Source organism: Oryzias melastigma, linkage group LG10 (assembly GCF_002922805.2).
Source record: "Oryzias melastigma strain HK-1 linkage group LG10, ASM292280v2, whole genome shotgun sequence".
Taxonomy (NCBI): Eukaryota; Metazoa; Chordata; class Actinopteri; order Beloniformes; family Adrianichthyidae; genus Oryzias; species Oryzias melastigma.
Window position 1 is genome coordinate 9328557 of NC_050521.1, and position 9948 is coordinate 9338504.

A 9948-nucleotide genomic window follows, 5' to 3' on the forward strand; every position below is an offset into this window, starting at 1 on the left:
AGGCATCTCACGAGTGGCAGCGACGAACCCCACCTGGCACGCTGGCACTGCTGCCATCTGTCCGCGGCCGAGCTCGCCATCGGGCCGGCGTGGAACCGCGCTGCCAGCGCCACTGTTTAATGAGCGCATATGAGCAAACATTTGACTGCCAGGTGGCGCCGCTGCCACGCCACGCAGACCAGGCGGGCGTCTCCACTGCCGCTCAAACCCGGGGGCATCAAAGGGGGCCTTGGATTTCTAAAGTAACTAAGCCGTAATCCACCCCCTTATTGGAGCCATTCATATTGAAATACATGATCAGAGGAACGCGGAGGCCCTAATCCTGCCAATGAGCGGTCCGGCACAGCTGCAGGGATCAAGTCAGAGTGTGAGACGGCCAGTATATTAGAAAAAGTCAGACCTCGCTGATTGGATTAAGGGCCATTGTGGGGGGGTGAGGAAATGTCATCTTCCAGCGCTGTGCGCAGCCTGGTGGTCCGAGGATCAGGAGGTGGGGCAGTGGCACTTTCAGGGTTCTGTGAGCCACAAAGGAGAACCGGGGGGGACAATAACCCCAACAAAATGGAACGACTGTGTAGACGGGCCTCGGCGGGTCCGGGGAGCCCCCCAGTGAAGGCCGGTCTGCCGTCAGGAGAAGAGAAAACGAGGAGGAGGCAGACTAAAGTGAGCATTAGCCGCGGACTTAAAGGTTTGTTCTGGTTCCTCTGGTAGGAAGAGCCGGCCCGTTTAAGTGTGATTGAGCACGGCTTACACGGGATCAATGGTTATCCTCTCCACTGTTTTGTTTTGAGCTTTCTTTTCTGGATTTACTGCGACGAGCGAGGAAAGACATTTTGTCTGGCGGAGCAGCAGCCAACATTTCCTTGGTTGTGAGTCTGGTTCCGGCTTTTCTTCCTTTAAACTGGCAAACAAAAACTTCGGCATTAATTACTGTCGCACACACGACTCCTGCAGTCTGAGCCTGAACATTCACTGTCAAAACACTAACTTACATGATCTGTTGCTTCAGGAACGCAGCCGCAGGCTTTCTCAACCTTACAGAGTAACCCTTAAACATTTACAGCAAAATAACACGTTCTTCCAACTACACAATTAATACAATTCCAGTGGAATCTGAAGCTGAGAAAAGGTCATTTCAGCGCAAATAATTCAAATTGCAACATGTTTAGTGGGCATGTTTTGTAAGTTGAGCCCAAATAGTGTCTTAAAAATGTGTAGTGATGGACGTGCATGAGTTCTGAACACATTTCAATAGACCTTTCATTGGAAATAGTCGCTTAACACAAGTTTCTGATGTTGGTGTGATTGTAGCTTCAAAGCTAGCCTTCAATCAACCCTTTAACACCTCAGCTCCAGTGTTTATATTCTTTGATTCTCACGCTGCTTTTCTCCTTCACAATCTACTGGAATTAAGTTGATTGTGTTAATGGTTGAACAGTTACAGTATGTTAAAGATTTTGTGTTTATGCGTCACCGGTGACGCCTCAGGTGTTAACAGGATAACACCCTCCTTTAAAGCTTTTTCATAAAATTAAACATTTAGTTTGTAATAAAGTCTGAGAAATTAAACTTAAGAAGACAAGTAGTCACCTTCAAACACTGATGAAGACTCTGGAAACATTGAGAAACAGGGTAAAAGACAATCAAGATCCCAGACATGTAGCATGAATCTCTGTTAACTACATGAATTATAGAAGTTAAACTACTAACTGAGTTATGAGAACATTACTACTGCATTCAGAAGCTAAACATTTGAATTAAAGCTAAAAAGCTTAAATGCTTCTCCTTCTGTGTGAACCTGGTGAGATGTTGCTCTGGTGGCAGAAAACCACTGTCTCCAGAAGGTGCTGAGGCAGACGGAACAGCCAGAGTCTGTTTGAAAAGCTGAATTATTTTGATGTAAAGATTCTAAAGAAACCTCAGAATTTGCTGGGAGGCTTAAATTGATTTATTTTGGAAAAATATTTCTGCCTTTTTTATGTATAATTATGTTAAAGATGGTAATTCTGCAGCTTTTTGGACTATTGTGGCATCTACTAAGATTTTTTAGGCTATTTTGGAGTTTAGCTATTTTTTTTCAGCTACATGCTAACTGTTTTGGCTAACCTAGGTTTTTTTGTTTGTTTATTAGACTAATTTGGCATTTAGTTAATATTTTAGCTAGCTATAAGCTTCAGAATTTTCAGCTATTAGCTTCAGTGATTTCAGTTATCATCTTTAGCTGTCAGCACTAGCATCTTCAGTTGCCACATTCAGCTTACAGCATTCACACTAGCATTATCACAGGTAATGCTATATATCTAGTTCATAATTATATTAAAGAGCTACGGTTTAAAGTTCTAAAAGTGTAGTTTTAGAGTGTTCAATAAATGTTTATCCTGTTCGTCCTGCGACCTAAGGTGTGTTTTGGTGCAGCGGTAGGACGGTCGACTCCTGATCGGAAGATTGCAGGTTTGATTCCCGCCTTGCCTGCCCATATGTCGAAGTGTCCTTGGAAAAGACACTGAATCCCACCTTGCCTCTGGTGGAAAGTTGGCGCCAGGTTTTGTCAGCGGACCCGACATCAGTGTGTGAATGTGTGAATGGGACTATGACTGTAAAGCGCTTTGGGCCTTCAAGGAAGGTAGAAAAGCGCCATAAAAGTATACACCATTTACCATTCTTTGCTTCACCTCAGACTGAGAGTTTCCATTTTTGATTATTCCATGGAGAAGGAGTGACTTTAAAATTCACAAAACAGCTGCTTTGAAAAGTAAAATTTATTAAAAGATTTCTGATGGGATGCTGCCTTCTCACCATAAGACCAAAGCACTAACCACTACCACACCATGTGGAGATTTACCTATGAAGAAACTCAGGGAGAAATCAACTCAAATGGCTCTTTCAGAGTTGAAGGCTGCCGACCCCTAACCTAGAACTACAACCTGGATTTAGCTCGGGTTCAGTAAAGTAAAATGGGAACTTATCCATATCTTTAAATCTTCAAGATATGCCGGAAGTGTTGCTAAGAGGGTAAATCTGCTGGTTAAATAGGTATGTGAAAGTATCAGCAGCATAAAAATTGAAATATGTGCTGAGGTTCCTGATAATGTTACTAAATGAAAGTGTACCAAGCATTGAGCCCTGTGGTGCACCATTACTGATTTACAGTAAGATACTCTTCATTTCCATGATCTGGAGTCTAACATGTCTTCAGTCATCATGCTAGTTTGGATTCTGTATGTTCAGCATGAGCTCCCCCTGGTGTTTTATTATTTATCTAATGCCAAAATGTGAGACTTCATGCACCTTCTCCATGTTCACTCCATCTCTCTGCACCCCTACTGCCCCCTCCCACAAACAAAACACTGATTTTGCATCAGGTCTGCAGTAGTTCATTGTTAAAATCTCTGTTACTGCTTACATTCTAAACTGCATGTCTAATTTACTTCCTTATGATCCGTCTGCTTCCATCATTTTTGAGTCGTGGTATAACCTGAACCAACCTTTGGGTCGGCTCTGAAAACCTTCAGATGGAATTTTTAGCTGAACCTTCTGCTCCACACTTCAGCTTTTATCATAACTCTGAGAGGACATCCGTCATCTTCGTGCCCTTCAAGTTCTGGTTGTGTCGCCGGGCTTTGATGCCAGGAGTCAGTGATGGACTGCTGAGCAAACATTTCAAGTCTGTGACGAAAGAAGACATTGGTGAATTATTTGGTTTATTCTAAGCAGCTTAAGATTAATGAGAAAATCAATTTTCTGCGTTCTTTGTAAGTCTGTTTGCTCGGTTAAGTCCACATGACGAGAACTTTAGAGAGGCTCATTTTTAACTGTAACCCAGGATTATCCTAATTGCACACAATCACTGGCTAGGCCTTTGACAGTTGAGCCTCATTTGGTTCTGCGTGTGAGCACATGAGGGCGGAAACCCCCATCGTCTGCTGTTGCTGCAGACTCTGAGGAAGGCTGCATTCAGGCAGAAGACGACCGTCCTCTTTTGAGGTCACCTATGGCTTTACCTGAAAAACAGACTTGTTTCTCTTCTCCTGAACATTGTTCTTGATAAACATGATCCAAACTCAACCCAATGATTTGAGAAAATCCCAGTGACGTTTCCACTTGCACAGCAGAGTATCCCCTACAGCAGCAGACATGCTGGGTCAGAGCAGCATCCTCCTGCAGCATCATAGATCTGTCTGATCTACCTGAGGTTCTGACGTCTTCCTGCTTCCTGGAAGATCTGAACTTTGTTTTAAAATGCAGACTGTTTCTCCAAAATCCAAATATTTATGTGTTTCAAATGAACTTATATGAGACGGAAAGACTGAACAGGTAAGATCTCATTGAGAGACGGACTTTTATTTTCACCTGAAACAAATAAAATAAACGGCAACAAAAGTGTTTAATTTTGTGATTTAATTTTTAAAAACTAGTAATTCTATTTTACATGGAGCATACTGATGCCATTTGAGTAAACTCTAAACTGATGTAATAAAATATGATCTTTAGATATGTGAAATGCAGTTTTTGATGATGAAGTACTTTGGTAACGTTGCTGCCTCCTAAAAGCTCCACAGGAACCAGCAGCAGAGCAGTCCTCTGATGCAGGAGCGTCCCGTCTGCCTCTTTGGGTAAGAACAAATGGAACAACCACTGATCCTGCAAAGACACAATCCAGGCAAAACGCAGGAAAACTGCAGCAAAGTAAAAATAACAGACACTCATCAAACAAAAGTGTTTTCAGAGATGCTGCTCCATCCAATGATGTTTCTGTCCCAAAGAGAGCAAAAACCAAAACTCCACAATCAGCTCTTCTCAGTTCATTTATGAAGAGCTTTGTTATGCAGTTAGACAATTCAGACTTAATATTTAGTCATTTTCTGAGTTTAGAACAGGAGACTGGAACCTGTGGCTCCAGAGCCACGTGTGGCTCATTTACACCTTTGATGTGGCTCTTTACCCAGTTGTTGTGACTTTTACCCCTCCATTAGAGCTCTTTTACTTTCCATTGTGGCTCTTTTACCCCTCCATTAGAGCTCTTTTACCCCTCTATTGTAGCTCTTTGGTTACAGAAAATTGTAAAGTGTTTACATTTAAAGGGGCTATACCATGATTTTCCTAAGCCTTTCAGAATAAACTATATCAATATATGAGATCATATATTACCTTTTGACCACTACGAAACAAATTATTTATGAAATATTAGTTATATTTTGTGAGTTTGTTCCTACTCAGAGGTAAAACCACTCGATTCCTGAAGCTCCACCTGCGTGTGTCTGCTGCCCATTTCATGACATCATCATAGAGAAATCCGTGTGTCTACGTTTCTCCCACAAAAATAATCCAAACTTCTTCAAAGATGGATTCACCTATGATACACTGTATCTGCCTTTAGTAGACCCTGGCATCGCTACACTGCTTCACAACACACATGCAGCTACTTCACGGCTGTGCCAGAACGAGGGTTGGGGGGTGGATCTTAAAGGAGCGCTGCGTCAAAAGTAACAAACACCTGTTTAAGCTGGAATTTATTGAAGACAGGACAGAACTTGAAGATATACGGTGTTCTGCATCTAAAATGAAAGTTTTTTTGCTGATCACCACTAGCTCAGTGGAGAAATTGAGTGCTGTGTAAGTCTGGGGTGGAGCTGTCAAATCTTGTAGTTGCTATAGCAACCCCAAGCTACCGCCTGGCATCACCCCGGTGAAAAATAACAAACTATTTCATTTTTGAAAATATATATATTTTTTCTTTATGTTTTATTCACGATAAAACAGCAACATTTAATTATATTCATCACAATAGTAGCAATAGCATAAATAGAAATCTATGTCTTATTTTTCTCAAGGGTGAAGTCAGACTACTAGAATCCCAACGTCAACCCAGCTCTGTTAGCTGCTAGTCGCGATCGTCTCCGACTTTTCCCACGCGGCTGACAGCCCAGGCTGTGACCTCGCTTTAAAGAGCCAAGAATCCTGCAGGAATTTATGCAGCTTTTCTGGGATTTCTGTCACAGTTTCAAAGGTGTCTCAGTCACGATCACAGAAATATTTCTGAGGGAAAAGCGTCACGTTTTGACTAAACAACTCAACACTTTGTGCCTGATGTGAAACTGCAGCCACAGACATGATCAAGTCTGAACACCAGCAGGTCCCACAGACTCCCACACATAAGACCACGTTCAGGACTGTGAGTTCCTGAGGGATGTGAGTGATGAAACCCACCTCCACAGTCCTCCTGATGAAGGAGTTCACTGCAGGAGGAGGCCTGTCCCTGGAAACAGTGTCTATGAGTGATTGTTCTACCTTATTTTCCAGACAGAATAAATAAAGGAATTCAAATCAGTACCATTTTTGGTGTTTACCTTTCGTCATATCTCATGAATCTTTTAAAATGATCTCTTTTCTCACAAAGTATCAATCCCAAATAATGACAGGATGTGGAAAATCCTGAAAGACCACAACTTTTGTCGTAAAACAGTGGTCCCCAACCATCGGGCCGCGGACCGGCACCTGTTCGTGGGTACCGGGTCACAGACAAAAGAATAAATAAAGGTGCTAACATAGAATATTTCTGTTTATATTCTGAGCCTGAAGGAAGTTTTACTTTGAAAGACTTCCAGATTCTGTTCACAACATCACATCCGTCTGGGTCATGTGACTTAAAGCAGCTACCTACATGGCTAACTAGATTGCTAAGCTTGTAGCTCAACGCTAAGTACAAAAACCAAACAATATAACGTTTTTGGAAAGTTTCTTCAGGGAGAAAAGAGTCAGTGAGGAAACTGAAGGAGATTCTTTTACCTCAAAGAACAACATTTTCATGTAGTGGAAGCTGCTTTGTCTGATACGTGACACACAGATAATAAAGTTATTGACACAGTGGATTCACGCTTATAGTATATTTAGAAAATACCAGTTTTACATATTTTTTTACTTTGTTTATCCTCCACACCTTAAAAGTCAGACGTAGCTAAATGTAGCGTCCGGTTGTTAGCCTCCACTTAGATGTTGACGGGAAAATATTCATCACAAAGTTTAAAACAGCCACAAACATTTCACAAAGAAGAAAAATTCCATCAAATAGAGTTGCTGATTTGTGGAAACCTGTAAAAGATATATTTGAGAATATTCCTACACTGAGGCTAGATTAAGTTCAGAAACTTTAGCTTAGAAAATGTTCCTCTTTGTTGAAAAAACACCTAATGAACGAGGATTTATGCAAAGACAAAATATGATCAATATTTTTACCCTGAAAGAGAATCTGAGCCTGGATTGAGTGTTAAAATGACATTCTACGGGGGTAAAATCATAGAATGTTTCTTTCATAGAATGTTTTCAGATCAAAAACTACTTCTGCAAATCAACACATTTGTTTCATTGAATCTTCATCATCTGCAGGAAAAATTTCTGATATTTTTAGAATGTTTTAAACAACATTCTCTGTGGTGGCATTTTATTTTGAAAATAAATTTTCAAAAACCCAGAAGTTTAGAAATCCCAACTTCGGACCGGCCCATGAAAATATTGTCCTGTTTAAACCGGTCCGTGGCCTGAATAAGGTTGGGGAACACTGATGTAAAACATAAGAAATTACACATTTAATGATATTTGGGCTTTCATGATGAATCTTTTCAACTCTAAACCTGGAGCAGGTCCTTAGAATTGCATAGGTCTTGTTCTCTGAACGGTGATCTAGAAACATCTGAGTAAGTCCTTCTTTATGATGATGAAAGCCAAAAAGTTTAGACAAATGCTGAACAAATGGTTGGAGTCATTCTGAGCATCCCTGCTCCCCCTGATGGTGAGACGGTGAAACCACCTGTCTGTCATTAAAGCTCTCCTCCTCATCAAACTGGGCCAAGTCTAATGCGCTGAAGTTCTGATGACATCAGACCTTCATGTTCTTACATGTTCTGAAGAAAGCATCTACTAAGTTTTATCTGATTGTTTTCCTTCCTGCTTCAATTCATCTTTAAACAGGAGTTTTCTGCAGTTTCTCTTTTATGTTTTTAAACTCTTCTTCAGCTTTGGTGCGGGTCCCTCTGAGGCTGTGGGTGTTCGAGTGCTCGACCTGTCAGGACAAGAAGGAGCTCGGGGCTGAGTAAACCACCCTGCAGTACTCTGGGGACGAGGGATTACCCCGTAATCTGGGTGTTTGAGGAGTCGGGTTAGACGGGCTGATTCTGCCGGGACGTCCAACTCAGGAACTCGGTGGGTGTTCCTGTGCCCCTCCCCGGCTCCTCTGGCTTGTTTACCCGTCAATCATCAGAGGTCGGATGTTGCTTTTGATGCTGACTGAAACTGCAGTTACTGCATGTACTGGTCCTGGTCCAGTTTAGTCTGGCAGATCGGATCTACGTTTCATTTTCTCCTTTCATCTGTTTCCTCTGAAACTAGGAACTAACAGAAAGGTATCAATACCTTTGAGGCTGCAGCACTGAAGACATTACATTACAGCAGAAGAAATGTCCATTACACCCTTGTGCATAAAGCATAAAGTAGAAACAACCTTTCCCAGTGATAGAGCCATTTGGGCCTGGTTGGTACTGATCAAAACCTAATAGGAGCCACCGCAAACCTTGCTTTTTTTTTAACCCTTTTTGCTACTATTTAGCATCATTACATTGTTGTTTTTTTAAAATAAATATGAATTATATTTATTTTGGGGTGCAAATAAATACAAAAACATTAAGATTAATGTTGTTTTTCTACTTTTGACAGAAACTCACATGACTTTCTTTCAAAATAAAAGACTTCCTGTTCCAAACAGGAACATTCAAATGTTTTTGTAAACAACAAGACAAAAATTAAATTTTCTCTTGTTATACTTTAGGTTTAAATCATAATTTTTCCGTCATACTACAGCTGTTAACTAGTGCATAAACATAAAACATGATTGGTTAATGATCCAGTAGAAAAAGTACATGAAGAATAAACAAATCTGTATATTTTAGCCACTCCCTTCTACTAACCATTGTTATGCAGCATAAAATAAACTCAGCAATCAGAAAAGATCAGATTTGTTAACAAAGTTTTTCCTAGTATCAGTAATCTGAGTATTATGGAGGAAATGCAGTTCAAACAAGACTGAATGATGTCAGCAGGGATATGAAACCTTTACAGTTTCTAGGTTCATCTTAGCCACAAACTTAACTAAAATAAATCCAATCCATGCTAAGTCAGTAACACTTACTTTTAAAAAAATTTTTAACTATTATTTTATTTTTCTTTAACCAGAGAGCCACTGTGGAGGGGTAAAAGAGCTGAATGTGGCTCCAGAGCTGCAGGGTGAAGACTTCTAATCCAGCCACAAAAAACTTTAACCTTGAATCTTCAGTCATTTAAACCTGTAAATGTGTCTTCATCCATTTACAGAGAAAATATTTGTAAATGTTTTTCTGACTACAAAAGATTCTAGATTCAAACTTTTTAATCCATGATACATTTTTTAAATTTTTGACATTTTAAGATCAGAAATTCACAGTTAAAAATCAATGACAGAGTATTTGAATGAAAGAGGAAATGGAGTCACCTTTCCGATTACAGAGCTTTGAAAATACAATTTTTTAGAACTAAATTCATGTTTTTGTTTTGTATTTGGCTACTTCAGAGTTTTTTCTGTTTGCATAATGCTTTTTATTTAAGTGTAGTCTGAGTTTCCATGATGTTTGGGAACGTCTGTGCTCATGTGGTTGACTGTACCGCCCCCTGGTGGAGGCATCCTCACAACCAGAGTTCCTCTGAACCAAATGAAGATGTGATGTCCTCTGGATGTCTCATTAGGATGAGATCATCCATGGAAGTCACCCACAACCCCGCCTGGATGCAGGCGGAACATCCCTTCAGGGAACATCCCTTTCAAGCAAATGTGTTTGCTCAGACTCTCCCCTGTCTTGCAGAGCGAGGATGCAGGTCTCAAACTGATGCACGTGCGCTGCTGCACACACGCTCGTGCATGGATTC